The sequence below is a fragment of the Mauremys mutica genome, chromosome 10, assembly GCF_020497125.1.
Source record: "Mauremys mutica isolate MM-2020 ecotype Southern chromosome 10, ASM2049712v1, whole genome shotgun sequence".
Classification (NCBI taxonomy): domain Eukaryota; kingdom Metazoa; phylum Chordata; order Testudines; family Geoemydidae; genus Mauremys; species Mauremys mutica.
Window position 1 is genome coordinate 15,900,669 of NC_059081.1, and position 15,953 is coordinate 15,916,621.

At 41.5% G+C, this 15,953-nt stretch overlaps 1 long non-coding RNA gene across 3 annotated transcripts; it reads left to right on the forward strand.

The window, feature by feature from the left end:
• The first annotated feature begins 942 nt into the window (after positions 1-942).
• Positions 943-11,365, forward strand: LOC123378413. Of its 3 annotated transcripts, none has more exons than XR_006582601.1 (5): positions 943-1,050; positions 1,418-1,571; positions 5,960-6,044; positions 7,023-7,106; positions 11,146-11,365. It is a non-coding gene; the product is annotated as an uncharacterized LOC123378413 (long non-coding RNA). The 3 variants fall into 3 exon arrangements; XR_006582600.1 differs by having other exon boundaries at positions 994-1,278; XR_006582599.1 differs by lacking the exon at positions 1,418-1,571 and having other exon boundaries at positions 953-1,050.
• The last annotated feature ends 4,588 nt before the right edge of the window (positions 11,366-15,953 follow it).

Genomic DNA, 15,953 nt, shown 5'->3' on the forward strand with positions numbered 1-15,953 from the left:
TGTCTGGCGTCCTCTAGCAACTTGTCTGAGAACTTCAGCATATTGTCCAAGAGAAAAGTCATATCTGGCCAGTAAGTCTTGTTGATTAGCAATATAAAATTGTAAAGCAGATATGGAATAAATTTTTCTGTCCAAAAATCTATTTTCTTTGGATCTTTGTTCTTTGTGGTAAAAGGTCAACCCTGATAACCCTGTCTCATGGCTGAGACAACTAAGGAACCTGGCAAATAATGGGTATAAAAATGTCCATATCCTTGACATGGTACCGTTTCCTTTTTCTCTTACCTGGCGGAGAGAGAGAGGATGACATTTGCCATAAGGATTTTGCAGGCTCTAGTATGGTGATGTTGACAAGTTGAGCCACTCTAGAAGGCCCCACTGAACCTAGAATGTCTACCAATCTGTGAGAACTCTCCTGGACCACCTCACAGTGTTACATCAGGTGATTAGCAGGAAGAATGCCAAGATGGTGAGGTTAATCCCTCTGCATCACAGTGGGTGGAGGTTCCAAAGCCTGCAGAGGCCTTGAGGGTTTTGTTCAGTACTGACATTGGTACTGAAAATAACTTCCTGGACCTCCTCATGTGCTCTAGCGCATTCTCTCCCTAGGAGGTCTGAAAGGTGGAGGAACTGGGGAATGGATCTGGGAGTGGGATGCATGCCTGTTGAATTCTAATTGGGCCATGGGTCCATGATAGGACTCCAGCCATAACTGCTCCAAAGGCCCCTGTCTCTGGACTGTTTCTGAGCATCCAGGGGTACCAGTACTGGAACTCCATGGATGAAGGAGAAGGGGAGTGCCGACTTCTATCTAGGGAGCGAGGATCATAAGATCCTACCTCAGGCCCTGAGGAGGAACTTCAGTTGTCCAACACAGAGGTGGTAGGCCAGATGGTACCAAGTCTGGGGTCACAATTCCAGAGATATCAGTACTTGTGACATCATGCTGTCTTTACTTCCAGACTGCACAGGAAAGCACTGGAGCCTCTGATGATCTAGCAACCTGCCCCCTCCCCCCCAGAACAAAACGGGGGGGATCAAGACTGTGTGGTAAGTTTGTAGCTTGGGCCTGAGGATGCATCGGTACCAGCTGGCTTGTCTTCTGTATCCCCAAGGAGTCCAGCATTAAGAAGTGTAGGTCTCATGCTGTAGCACTGTCCTCTGCTGTCAATGGTACAAAGACATTTTCCTGATGCTGTTGCACAGAAGAAGTCATATCATAGCAAAGGGTCAGTCTCAATGGCCAATGCCAGAATCAACAACTCCTGATGAGATGAGGTTGGTACTGGGAAACTTCTTCCAGACTATGCCCTTCCCTGTTCCTCAAGTGGGTGGACAGTACAAGGGACCTCAGTTGCCTCATGGAGCTAAGTCTCAGCTCATTTGAGGAATCTGCCCTCTTGTGCTTTCTTCTCAGCACTGGAGAAGGGGACTGGTGCTGAAGATCAGAAACAAGTTCTGGAGAGAAACTCCTTACCAGTTCTGAAGTACTCTGTGCACCCTCTGAGTGGGAAGGTTCAGAAGATGGACGCAGGATGGTCTCTGTGGAGCTGTGATGTTGTCTCAGAGAGGTAACTTGGGTGAGGTAATATCTTTTATTGGACCAGCTTCTGTTGGTGACAGAGACAGAAGTTAGTTCTGTAAAAGATATTATCTCACCCACCTTATCTCTACAGTAAGATAGATAATTTCTCTGAAAGATATGGCATGCAATAGCAAGTCAATCCTCTCTTACTACCAATCATAGGCCATAAGAAAGAACTGAATTGGGTTTGGGGCAGCTCTATCTTTTATACCATTGTGTAGCAGAACAAGGCAGCAGAGAGTGTTTCCTGAATGGGTACCACTAAGGGAAAAATCTGACTCTGGTACACTGGCCATGCACACACCTGATGTGGAATGTGCAAGTACAAATCACTTGAATTACTATTAGTAATTCCCTGCTCACGTAAAAGAAAAAACTATTCTGCAGTTGAATAAAAATTCCAGGAGAAATCACTTGGATTTCATCAGAGCAGCATAGAGACCAATACAATAGAAGAGTGTCATGTAGAAATAGACTGCAAAGTAGGAAACTAAAGTATGTCTACACTCCAATAAAAGACAAGCAGCACAGCCCAGGTCAGTTGACTCAGGCTCACGGGGCTCGTACTGCAGGGCTATCAAACTGCAGTGTAGACATTCAGGGTTGGGAGGTCACAGAACTCCAGCCCAAGCCCAAACAGACCAGCTGCAGGTCTTTTATTGCAGTGTAGACGTACTCACTGGCATGCCCTGCACTCAACTGATGATGCTGTTACGTTGAAGTTGATACATTACATTGGTGTAAAGACATTGGACAAATTCTGATACCCTTACTCATGTTGATTAGCACCTTACTTTATTAACATATCCAATGAAATCAATGGGCTACTCTTGAAGTAAGCTGCTCCTCAGTATGAGTAAGGGTATCTGACTCAGTGCAAATAAGGAGGGTGGGATTCTGACATACAACATAATTATCAGATGAAAAAAGTCCAAAAAGTAAACGTAAAATACAAACCAAGTGGCTGGAATCACTACTGGTAAAAAGGAGTGCAATTCCATTGAATTCAACAGAGCTGAGTCCATTAAAGCCAACAATGAATTTAGCCCTAAAAGCACTTAGGCATAAATGTAGCATGGTAGTGCTAGCATAGCTGGCATTCACCGGTAAAGAGAAGTGGAATTTGTTCCATCATCATTTAAAGAGAAATTGACTAGTTATTCTACCTCACACCTCTTTGAAGGCAATTTCTATACATTAAAATAATTTGCTACAACTATTAGGAAATTAATAACAGCAGTAATAACCCTTTGCATTAACACAACACCAAAGTTGCCAAACCACTCTACCATAATTAGATAGGAAAGTAACAGCAATTAGCAGAAAGAACATCAGGTCTGGGAAACAGAAAACACAGAACACTGAATTTTTTTTTTAACTTCCTAGCTGCAAGGCCGCCCAGAAGGGGGGCAAGTGGGGCAATTTGCCCCAGGCCCTGCAGGGGCCCCACAAGCTGCTCTGGGTTTCCGGCGGTGGGCGCCGCCCGGTGAGTACAAGCACCTCAAGCGGGGAAAAAAAAAAGCCGCAATCGGCAGCACTTAGGCTGCTCTACTGCCACCACTTCATTCTTTGGCAGCAATCTGGCGGCGGGTCCTTCCCTCCGAGAGGGACCCGCTGCCGAAGACGCGGCCCTGCCCCAGGCCCCCTGAATCCTCGGGGCAGCCCTGCCTAGCTGCAAAAGGCTAAACAACTCAGTTGTCTTCAGAACACCTAAAAAGTTATCACATATTGACAAACATCCTGACAAATACATTGATCTCTAAGCAGAGTAGGTAATAAAGGCTACATTAACAGTAATTAAAGGTCATCTCATCTTTATTTTCCATAACAGTGCTCAGAATTCATGTTGATCCTTCACCTGCTGCTACCCCTTTACACATCCTCTGTGCTTCCTATATGTTTGACTGCCTCTCAGTTAATACTTTGTTAAACTGCAGCAGCAGGATGCAACTTTGATTTCAGAACATGGTACAGTAGTCAAGTAATTCCACATTACAGGCCAGATCCTCAGCTGGTGTAAACTGGCAGAGATCTATAGCATAGATTCCCTGTTGCAATGAAAAAATAAAAGTGAATCTGCAAATGGTCACACTTTATATTAATGTCCCATGTCTAAATAGTTTATAAAGAATTAATATATGATTAATAGATATTATATGCACAAGTAGGGAGTATTATAGATGGTTATAAGAACTTCAGTAAAAGGTGTTATAAGCCATGGTTATGAACTATTAATCCATTGGACTCCACAACAATCTAATAATTGTTTATTAATTTTTATTAACTGGTTATAAATGGAAGCTTCAGTCAAAGTGAAAACCTGCAAAGAATACAGAATAAACTTTTTTCAATGTTTTATTTAAGAAATTCAGCTTTAACATGCTTAGCATCTTAGGGTAGTGGAGGTGATGGCCACAAAAGAGTTAATCATCTTTTAGCAGTTGCTAGGTAACATACTCTATCTTCAGTGTGTTTAAATCCCAAGTTGTATTCAATCAGTGGAAGTCCATTGATGATCAGTAATGCTCCATCTTAGGTCTCATTATTAGAATGTGTTGCCCTCAATATCTAGAAGAACCGGAACTGCTTGCAGTTGAATTTAAATCTTAATTACAAGCCAGTTGCTATTTCTCTATATTGCCTCCAGAGCTTGCATAGTAAGGGCCCTATCCAACAGCCCTTACTTATGCGAGTAGCCCCACTGGAGTGTCAGGGGACTGACTACTCATGGGAATAAGAGCTGCAGGACTGGGCTGTAAGACTACAGCACAAACTAATCCCTGGCTGCCACCTACTGAACCTCTGTACACTGTCAGATACCTGATTCCTTCCTATTGCTGCCAGCTAGCTTATATCCTAGAGGAAAAACACATTTCAATCATATACTTCAGATTGTATTTTTTTTTCATGAAATCATTCACAATCCAATTTAAGGAGAGAGAAGTTTTCATAAAAACAGTTACTGTACAAGATTAACCCAAAGCTCAAAGAAGTGTTTCCCCTCCCCCAACAAAAGCTGAATGAGGTTATAATATGGTCGTTTCCATCTCCTATTGTGTAGAACGGGGTGCCCCATTCACCATTTGTCAGTAGGAGAGTTTCCCCATGTCAAACATCCAGACAATACATTTACTATCTCCTCTCCCTTGGACTGACATTCACCTCATTACATAGGGGCTGCAGAAGGTCATATGGACCCTTAACATCAGGCCCCATGCAGAAGAGTGGATGTCCCCCTTGATCTTTTGATCTGCTCCAAGCTAACACATTTTAAAACATGCTGTATTTTTAAAAGCAAAAGCCTTGAATTTGAATTGCATGTGCTGCAGAGGCATACAATCATGTATAGCGTGAATTCAGGTTTTACAAGTCATGCAGTGTATCATCATATGCAGTGGAAGACATTGCTAGTGAGCTGGGTAGAGGGAGACTGTTTGGGGTGAAGCAAAAATCAAACCACCAAATTGTTCTAGTGCTGTAATGAGTGAAGCTCTATGGGGAAAAGAAAATACTTTGCTAGTGGATGACTTGACTATAACAACTCCTATCCAAATAAGGATGCTAGGAAAGATAGTGAAACATTACTCCAGGTGTCCCATTTATGCAAGGACTTGTAAAAGAAAAGGTTAAATTAGATAGTGATTGTTCATTTAAGATTATTGATATGAAGAAAGCCTTATTTAATTTAGGAAAAACTTTCTTAATTCACCATTACTAGGAGATGTTTCTAATCATTTAGTTAAAATGAAACATAGATGGTTTAATTAGGTGTTTTTTTCAAGGCTAGTCCCTGAAAACCGTACTAGATTGTTTATATAGATTTTATCCAAATTCAATATGAAAAAAACAAAAACTAAGTAAAACAGCTTAATATTAATCTTCAGCGTCTGATTATGAAACAACTGCCAACATCATTCATCACTTCACATTTCTTATGACAAGCCATTAGACCTTACTGCTTTAAGCTCTTTATCTTCATTGTTACTAGATGTTGATTGAAGGGGACACTTCTTCACATTCTAATTAAACCATGTTTTCATTCCCAGTCTTTGGGCATAAAAGCTAAGAAAACAAAATGATTGCTGACCAGTGTAGAAGCCTAATCGATACACTCAGATTCATTCGTCATGCTGTTTTATAATCCAAATGGAATGTCTGTTATATATAATAGAGCAAATAAAACATCCAGTATATTATTGTCAAGGTACAAATGCAGCAAAGCTAATCATTGCTGCTCTTGTTTTGAGAAGGGTTTTTGGTACTTGTTTTTAGAATATATGAGGTTTGTTAAATAGAAATATGAACAGTTTCTTCACTGTAGATTGTTTTGGTAGAACTTTTTAATTTACTCTGAGTGACTAACAAGTCTTGCAGTATAAATTTAAGGTTCCTTGGATGGTTTTCTGTGATGGGTGCACAGCTATTGCCTCAAGAAATTTCAAGGCTTAAGTTAATTTAGGTGAGTACAACATCTTGAGATCCTCAGATGTAAGCCACTATAAAAGCAGAAAGAATAATTATATGTGGTGCAGATTCTCCCCCTGCCCCACAATCCTGTAGAAGCCTCTCCGGAGGTTTGACTCCATGAAGGAAGAGGGGGTGAAAACATATTTTTGTTCCCTTCTGGTCCTAGGTAGGTTAAGCAGAAAAGCCACCTCCCCACACCCAGTGGAGAGGGGGTTGGTCCACAGGCTGTTATTTCTGTGGATCCCCTTCCTCCCAGGCAGCCTAGGGGCAACTGAAGCCAAAAGTCTCCAGTACAATGGACTACCAGGGACCAAGGGTGTGGTGTTCAGAGTGGTCCTCTAGGTTTGTGGGTCAGCCCTGAAGCCCATTCTGCAGGGAAAAAGGTGAGGGCAAAGATTTCCCTCCCTGTGAGCATTTCCATGAGAGGGGATAACCCAATCCATTATTAGTGTTATACTAGATCAGGGGTCGGCAACCTTTCAGAAGTGGTGTGCCAAGTCTTCATTTGTTCACTCTAATTTAAGGTTTTGCGTGCCAGTAATACATTTTAATGTTTTTAGAAGGTCTCTTTCCATAAGTCTATAATAGATTACTTTATATACACAACAATAGTTTAATTAAACAAGGTTTTTAAAATATTTAAGAAGCTTCATTTAAAATTAAATTAAAATGCAGAGCTCCCCGGACCAGTGGCCAGGACCCCAGCAGTGTGAATGCCACTGAAAATCAGCATGCATGCAGCCTTTGGCACACGTGCCATAGGTTGCCTACCCCTGTACTAGATCATACCAATAGTACTTCTGGACCAATAGTGTGTTTCAACAGTGGCTGATGTCAGATGCTTCAGAGAAAAGCCAAACCCATAATGCACTGTATCATGGGATGATATTGTGCTAACTGCATCTGTTATTCACTGATGCCCCATAGCCTGGGGATTTATTGATTGTCATTGTACTTTTACTCTTTGCAGATGCTATTCTTAATACTAAAAGAGAAAGAGGACAGCAGAGAGCAATTAGATGTGAAAAGGAAATATGTTTTGGCTGCAAAAAAAGTATCAAAATTTGGGGTTACAGTGTAAATTATAAATATTTTATTTATGATTTGTAGTTCAGCAGTGCCTCAAAACCCTAGTCACTGTTGGTGCCTCATTGGATTCAGTGTTGTACAGAGGTGTAACAATTCAATGGCCAAAAACTACATTTACTGCGTGTTAAGGTAGCTTGGTGGTATATCATTCCCTTGCAGAACACTGAGTTAAGCAAAACTCAGATTTCTGAAAACCAGGAAATGCAATTCGGTTTGCTCATGCATCCTTCAATTTGCTCTTTCAGCACCCTGTTAACACACATACCTTACCTTTACTCCGCAAACCCCACAGTTCCTGAAATGTACATTCACTTCCCCTCCTTTTACAACTCATTCACTCTCACCCACAGGATTCCATTTAACACTATTAAAGGACAAAGTGGGGAGGGAGTTGTCCATGCCACTTTCCCTCTACCTTCAAGCAGTGACTCAGTATGCACATCCTCACACTGGCCCGTGGCACTATAAGATTCTGGAGGTTCCAGATACACTCTCACACTTTGCCAGCTCCTCAGAAAGAATACCACATGTTTACAGTATAAGAAAACTTTCCCAGCATTTTACAACTCCCTTATGTTTACAGGATGCCATTTCAGCCTGCACTTCGATTTAACCCTCATTTAATGCACTAGAATTCTCTATTATTCCACCTCATTGCTGACAATATCCTTTCTAATAAAAACCCTGTGCCCTGTTATGGAAATAACCCACACAATTCTGTATGGAAATGTTGCATCCTGCAGGTTCACAGGCACCTCCTCTTTCCTCACACAAGAGGGTGAAAAACAGATCTCTTCATTTCATGATCACAGCTCTGTCACATACCTCAGAGTAATCCATAGATCTCACAAACACACCAAGCAGTACAGCTACGCCTGACACAAAACACTCACTTTATCCTGGAGTGCATGCAGATAATAAATGCTTAGGCAACTCTCATATCCCAGTTTGCTATTGCCCTTTGAAATACAATCACTTTTCCCTGCTAATCATATAATGTACACAATTCTGAATTTCAGTGATGCATGTGGATCCTTTAGGTACACATGCAGCTCTTTCCTTTGCTCACACACATTGGAGGGTGCAAAACAGATCTTATCATACTGTAATCACAGCTCTGTTGCACACCTAAGTAACCCACAGTTCTCATACCACAAACACATATTTACCAAGCAGGGCTAGCTACTGCCTTCACCATTTAGTGTAGGTTCTCCTAACACACAGACTGCACTGGGAGTGTATCCCAGTAATTCCCATTGGCTACTGCCAGCTCCAGAGAAACAGAGAAGGTGCACAACCATCTTTTTTTTTGCCCTTCAATTGTGTTAAGTGAATTGGCCCATAAGAGGGGAAGATCTTGTACATTTCAGCAATTGTGGTGCTAAGGGAGTGTCACCTTCTGCAATCCAGACCTGTGAGGGGTTGTATCACTGCCTGACCTGTAACCCTGAGTGTCTCACAATACTTTGCTGCTGTAGCTCCCAACTTGGGACACTCACAACCAGCCTGCCAGCATGCAGGTCACACCCTGAGCGTGTGTGTAGCTGCAGCTCTGGTCCAGCAGATCTGACCCCAGCAGCCTGTCAGAAACACGCTAGTCACATGCTGCACTGTTCTGCCCTCTCCTAGACAGGTCTGGTATTACGGTTTGCTGTGCCTGTAAAGAGTCAATATTCAACAGTTACTTTAGTTGAAGTTACCAAACAGTTCAGTTTACACAAAACACCGGATAGGTAGATTAAAAATAAAACAAGTTTATTAACAAAGAGTATTTTAAGTGAACTCAAGTATACAGGATAAAGTTAGAAAAGGTCATGAGCAAGTAAAAGTGAATACATCCATCTACAGATCTAAAACAATCTAGCACGTTTTGGTTCAAGGCTTTGTTGAAGATGGTCTCTCACCCACTGTCTTCCAGCAAGAGGGTGACTGACCCTTTCTTTTGAGCCTCTGGAAGAGATTGACCAAGATGCTGGTGCCGTTGTCTTCTTAGGTGAAAGTTGTTTTGTTTCCTGCCATCTCCTCCCTCTGCTTTTCCTGAGGACTGTTTATATGTAAATTAAGATAAACACACGTTTCTAGGTTTAAGTTAGGCCTGCTTAACAAGTTGTGTCTAGGCAGGGCTGTCTGGTTTTGAACATGTGCTAACATCATCATACTGGGGGAAATCATAACTTTACATATACTGTTGCTACATACATTTTGCCATATTCTTGACTAGCAAGTTATTAGTTTTCAAACAATACCTCACAAAGCATATTTTGTTCAAAGATTACTACAGTGGTATGTAGGGAGTGAATACCAGGTGCTTTGGGACATACAGAGTTAACAGGTATGAGCGTTAACAGGGCATATTGGGGCATTGCTGAAAGAGAGTAGAGTTAAGGTTGCTCAGGTAACCTTAAGTGTGCATTGCCTGGTTTTCAGAAATTTTAGTTTTAGTCAACTCAGCATTCTGTGAGGGGATGACATACCACCAAGCAACCTTATGTTGGAGTTTTCACCATTGAATTTCCTAGCTTTTATCAAACAGGAAAAGATATGGTTTTGGTAAGAGTTAGTAGTCATTTAGGCAACTGTAGCTATGTCCTGCAATTTGCGTGCCTGCCCAGCCAGTCCACCCCCCAAACACACACAAAAGCTGGGCTTCACCAGCCCTACTTCAGGACACCTCCCCAGCCATGTCCCAGACCCATTCACTGTGTTTCTCCCTCCAACTTGGCCTCCTCTGTGCTACAGTACCCAGACCCTGCCTCCTCCCACCTCAAGCAGAGAATGCATGTGCCTGAAATTCTCATTCCCTGGAATACAAAAGATGTCTATTGCCATTACTTTTGCCTTCCAATAACCCAACTAACAAATGGTGCCGGGAGTGAAGAACTGCTATGTTGCAGTGGAATGGTGTTCCTGGTCATGTTTCAGAATGGTTGGAGGGTAGAATTTGCGCAGGACCAGTAAGAGAATTCACACCAAAATACCGACAGTTTTATGTTTGAGAGAAAATCATCTGACCCCTGTCCAATAGGTGTATCCCATCGAGAAACAGATGTGTCAGAGCTTATAATGTTTCTGTGCCCATACAATGCACATTTTCTGGTCACCCCTCCAATTTTCTGATTAATGCTCTTCCAACACTTCTTAATAGCTTTCATATTGTCACGGTAGCAATTATTCAGACACACAAAATCAGAGAAAACTAACACTGCTCTTGGACACAAATCTCTGATGTGATCCAAATTAGCTTTCATACATTGTATGAGAGTGCACCAGATCATTTCCACTCAAGTGAATCACCAGTGTCCTGTACATCACAACCTCAAGTCATACTTTAGATGCTGCAGAGTGAAGAAAACATGATGCTAACGCAGGCCACCTCTCTCCATCCAAATCAGCCTGTAGTCGGCAATCCCCATGTCATGGTGTACTCCTTGCTCTCCTGCAAACTTCTGCAACTTCATGATCCAGAATTCACCCATTATCTCAATTTTAACAGTCAGAAATTGATGGATCCAAGATTTTGAAAATTCAGACCATAGCTAGTTCTTTGGTTTGGTTTGTTTCTCTACTTACCGGACTTTTTCTGTTCTCATAGGCCGAGATTATCTATATCAAATTTTAGCCCACACAGAATTTGCACATTCAAGTTAAAACTCTAAAAACAGAAGTCTACAATAGAAAATGTTATGATTGAGGATCTGTCAACAATGCTAGAAAACACAGCTATAATATATGACTAGGATAATATAATAAAACTACACAAAAAACCAGCACCAAACAAACAATTTGAAGGCAGATGAGGTATTAGAGAGAGATTATGGAGAGAGGACAAGCATTTAAATCAACTACATATTATAAACCTACTGTACAAGTTATTTGGGGGCGGGGGAACTGACTGATAATTACAAGGGGAAGGTGACAAGTTGTAGTATATCACCCAAATTACAGTGGCACAGTAAAGTGGGTAATAAAGCAACTTTTCAGCTCAGCATGTGTTTCCATTACAGTATTATCCAGGCACCAGATGGCAAAGTGCTCAGGAGGACATCAATAGGAGAAATGTCACTGGAGATACCTGAATGAAGAAGCATGTGGGGAAATTTTATGTTTCTTGCCATCATTTCCAGAAGTACCAGTTTACAAGTCTCTCCTTTGTGTTCAATAAATCCACAGGCATTCGTGGACTTTGTTGTTTCACTAGACTTCCTGAACTCATCCCAATCTAATAAAGCCAATAAGTGGTCCAGCTGAAGACAGTGGAACTACTCACATACATTAAATTGCATGTCCTTACTTGATTTTCTGGATCAGGACCTAAATGCACCAGAGAAATTTGTAAGTGGTTACCACATAAATCAGGTGGCATTCCGCTATTACAAAGAGTTATTCTTTGTTAAGCACATAGCAAAACCTGAAGACATGTATAAAGACAAATGGCCAAGTTTTGCCCTCAATAATATCAGTTTAAAACTGGAATAACTCAGTCACCTCATTTGAAATCTAAAGATGACAGTCTTAATATCGAGATTGTTTTTGCTATTGTTGTTAACTACTTTATAGCTGATCATTTTAGCAGAAACATCAGATAATATCAACATTATCTTGATAAATCCCAAAGGGATGTGGTTTTCTTGCTAATCATGCCAGCTCAATCTCTAGCAAGGTGCTTAAAGTGGTTGGGTTTCATATTCAGTTTATGACCATCACTTGTTGTACCACTGAAGCTTTTGACTCCCACGCGATTATCCCAAATTGTCATGGGATAAGAGGGAAGATCCTTTCATGGATTAAATCATGGATCCTTTCTGGTTAGAAAGATGGAACAAAGGGTAGGAATAAACAGTACATTTTCAGAATGGAGACGAGTAACTAGTGGTGTTCCCCAAGGGTCAGTCCTAGGACCAATCCTATTCAACTTATTCATAAATGATCTGGAGAAAGGGGTAAACAGTGAGGTGGCAAAGTTTGCAGACAATACTAAACTGCTCTAGATAGTTAAGACCAAAGGACATTGTGAAGAACTTCAAAAAGATCTCACAAAACTAAGCGATTGGGCAACACAATGGCAAATTGGAAAAGATAACCCCAACTATACATACAATATGATGGGGACTAATTTAGCTACAACTAACCAGGAAAGAGATCTTGGAGTCATCGTGGATAGTTCTCTGAAGACATCCACACAGTGTGCAGCGGCAGTCAAAAAAGCAAACAGGGTGTTAGGAATAATTAAAAAGGGATAGAGAATAAGACGGAGAATATCTTATTGCCCTTATATAAATCAATGACATGCCCACATCTTGAATACTGCGTACAGATGTGGTCTCCTCATCTCAAAAAAGATATACTGGCATTAGAAAAGGTTCAGAGAAGGGCAACTAAAATGATTAGGGGTTTGGAATGGGTCCCATCTGAGGACAGATTAAAGAGGCTAGGATTTTTCAACTTGGAAAAGAGGAGACTAAGGGGGGATCTGATAGAGGTATATAAAATCATGAGTGGTATGGAGAAAGTGAATAAAGAAAAGTTATTTACTTATTCCCATAATGCAAGAACTAGGGGCTACTAAATGAAATCAATGGGCAGCAGGTTTAAAACAAATAAAAGGAAGTTCTTCACCACAGCGTACAGTAAACCTGTGGAACTCCTTGCCTGAGGAGATTGTGAAGGCTAGGACTATAACAGGGTTTAAAAGAGAACTGGATAAATTCATGGAGGTTAAGTCCATTAATGGCTATTAGCTGAGATGGGTAAGGAATGGTGTCCCTAGCCTCTGTTTGTCAGAGGGTGGAGATGGATGGCAGGAGAGAGATCACTTGATCATTACCTGTTAGGTTCACTCCCTCTGGGACACCTGGCATTGGTCACTGTCTGTAGACAGGATACTGGGCGGGGTGGACCTTTGGTCTGACCCAGTATGGCCATTCTTATGTTCTGGCCATACTGTGGCATTCCTGGTACATGTGCTTCAGAATTTGTTGGTCACCCATTCTAATAATATGTCCATATCAGGAAAACTGCTGAAACTGAATTAGTGCTGATGGAGGCAGGTGCCACCTAGACAATTTGCTTTTTCCTAAATCCTTAACTGCCAACCAGGTGTCAAACACCCTAGTGTCCTCTAACCAGTTTCCAAACCCTCCAGCTTGAACCCTGACAACTATTACAATATAGTTCTAACTGGAAATTATAGAAGGCAGGCATCCAAAACACACCAAAAGATCACGCTGGCTGAAATACAAGGCTAAATCATATAGGCATTCCTTCACAACAAGGTGAAACATTTAAAAGAATTATGAATATATATCAGAGGGGTAGCCATGTTAGTCTGGATCTGTAAAAGCAGCAAAGAATCCTGTGGCACCTTATAGACTAACAGACGTTTTGCAGCATGAGCTTTCTTCAGATGCAAGACTTGCATCTGAAGAAGTGGGTATTCACCCACGAAAGCTCATGCTGCAAAACGTCTGTTAGTCTATAAGGTGCCACAGGATTCTTTGCTGCTTTTACATGAATATATATGTTGATCTATCCACTCCTATTTAGGACACAGGAACACAGGATTAAGTATTGGGTAAATACTTAAATTGTCTTTGGCCAAGAGAGAGATTGGTGGGAGGGAATGATTCTATAAGGCTGGTGGTTATGGCACTCGCCTCTGAGGTGGGAGACCCAGAGTCTAGCCCCTTGCTCCAATAGCAATTTACATGCAGGGAACAGATTAAACAGGAGAAATTGAGACATCCACATCCCACAGGACAGTGGTTAAGGCGTGAAGCCTCTGTCCAAATCCTCACTCCTTGTCAGGCAGTGAGGGAAAGTGAACTTGGGTCTCTTATGTCCTGTGTGAATGCTTGAGCCATGGGGCTTAAAGTGATAAGGGAAGCACTTCCTCCTTTGGCTGGATTCTCAGAGGGGTCCAATCCAACAGGCATGACTACCCAGTCAGGTTCTGCAGGTGAGGTAGGCAGGGGAACATCCATCTTCCCCTGGTTTGAGGATCCTGCTGGGGCTTAGGCATAAGCTAGGTATCTGGATAGCTAGAATGAGGCATTATGCATGTGCCTAGAGCCAAAAACTTAGATGCCTAGAAGACTTTTACAGTGAAAATTTAAGCACTGATGGATTTTAGGTGCCTAACCCTGTAGGTACCATCTGAGTAGAGGTTCTGAGGTTCTCAATGGCACTTACAATTTGGTCCTAGGTGCCTAAAGTGAGGAGTTAAGAACCTAAATTCATTTGTGGATCTGGCCCTTTGCGCCAACTACTCTCAATTGACAGGATATTCCTCTGATGGTTAGAAACCTTCCAATCTTCAGCCTAATTTTATTAATGGCTACTTCATTCCCATTTGTTCTTCTGACAACACTGTCCTCTAGTTTAAATAGCTCTTCTCTCTCCCTAGTATTGACCGCCCTGATGCATTGAGAGAGAGCAGTCATCGACCCTCTGAACCTTTGTTTTGATAGGCTAAACAAATCAAACTCTTTAGTCTCCTCTTGTAAAATAAGGTCTCCATTACCATGATCATAACTAATATTTATGGAATAATTTATTTCAAATTATGTAGCACATAATATGAACTAACTACTAGATCAATAAGGCCATATTCTGACCTGATTTATGCGGAGATAAAAATGGAGTATCTTCCTTGAATTAAATAGAGTTACTTCAGTTTCATCTAGGGTTGCCATGTGTCTGGTTTTCAACCGGAAAATCAGGTTGAAAGTGGGCCTGTAGAGTGTCCAGTCAGAAGTACTGATGCTCTTCTCTGATCTCTGCCTCTGCCTACCTGCCTGCTGCAGAAACACCCCATCTTCATGGGAAGCCGCACCAGGGGCTTGGAGACATGCGTGACCAGCACCCGAGCCACAACCTAAACCGGGGATCCCATGTGGGGCAGCGCTTCTCCCCGAGGCAGAGGTAACTTTTTCTCCCCAGCCCGGCTTGCCCAGACAGACAAACAGACAACATCCCCTGCTTCTCTCCTGGTGATCACGGCCTGCAAATGCCACCACCAGCCTGGCCCAGGGCGTGGGGACTGGAGACACCAGGTCATCAACCCATGCCAGCCCCTTCTCAGCCAGGGCCGACTCGGCAATCAGAACCCCTCCTTAAGTCTGAAGTAAATACAGATGAAAAGTTTAAAACTTACAAGCGATTGAAACATTTATTAGGGTCAAAGAAGAATAATTACTTGCATGTTTCTAAATATTCAAGTATTATTAATTAAAATAGCTTTAACTCTTAAATTAACTTTTTAAAATTCACTGATGGAACTGTAGGAAGCTAATTAAGTAACAGTAACTACCTGTATCATATGTGGTAATTGCTTACCCTAATCATTTGTAGTATAACCTTATCTATGAGCTGCTTTTCCAGTATAGTTTAAAGAAATGTACTCAGGCCAAGAATAATAAATGATTAACACCAATATATCCCGGCATCTGACAAGAATACATTAATTGTTGTGTATAACTTAAAACAAAGCCTTATCGTTTCTGCATCTACAGTTTCTGATGGAAGGGGGAGAGGTGGTAAAACTTTCAGTTACATTGTTAGTGTAAAGTTATATGCTACCACTAACTGTAAAGCAATGCTCGTTACAACATTTAACAGATGAAGAATACTTTAACTCCTTGCAGTGTGGCACATAATGTTGCTATCTTTCTGAAACATACCATGCTCTGTGCAGAGATTAGTCAACATAACTCACTGAAATCCAGGCACTTCTTAACATGAGAGATTAACAACATAGATCAAAAAACCCCAAAACCTCCTAACCCAAGCATTTAATCAATTCCACGAACTGTGA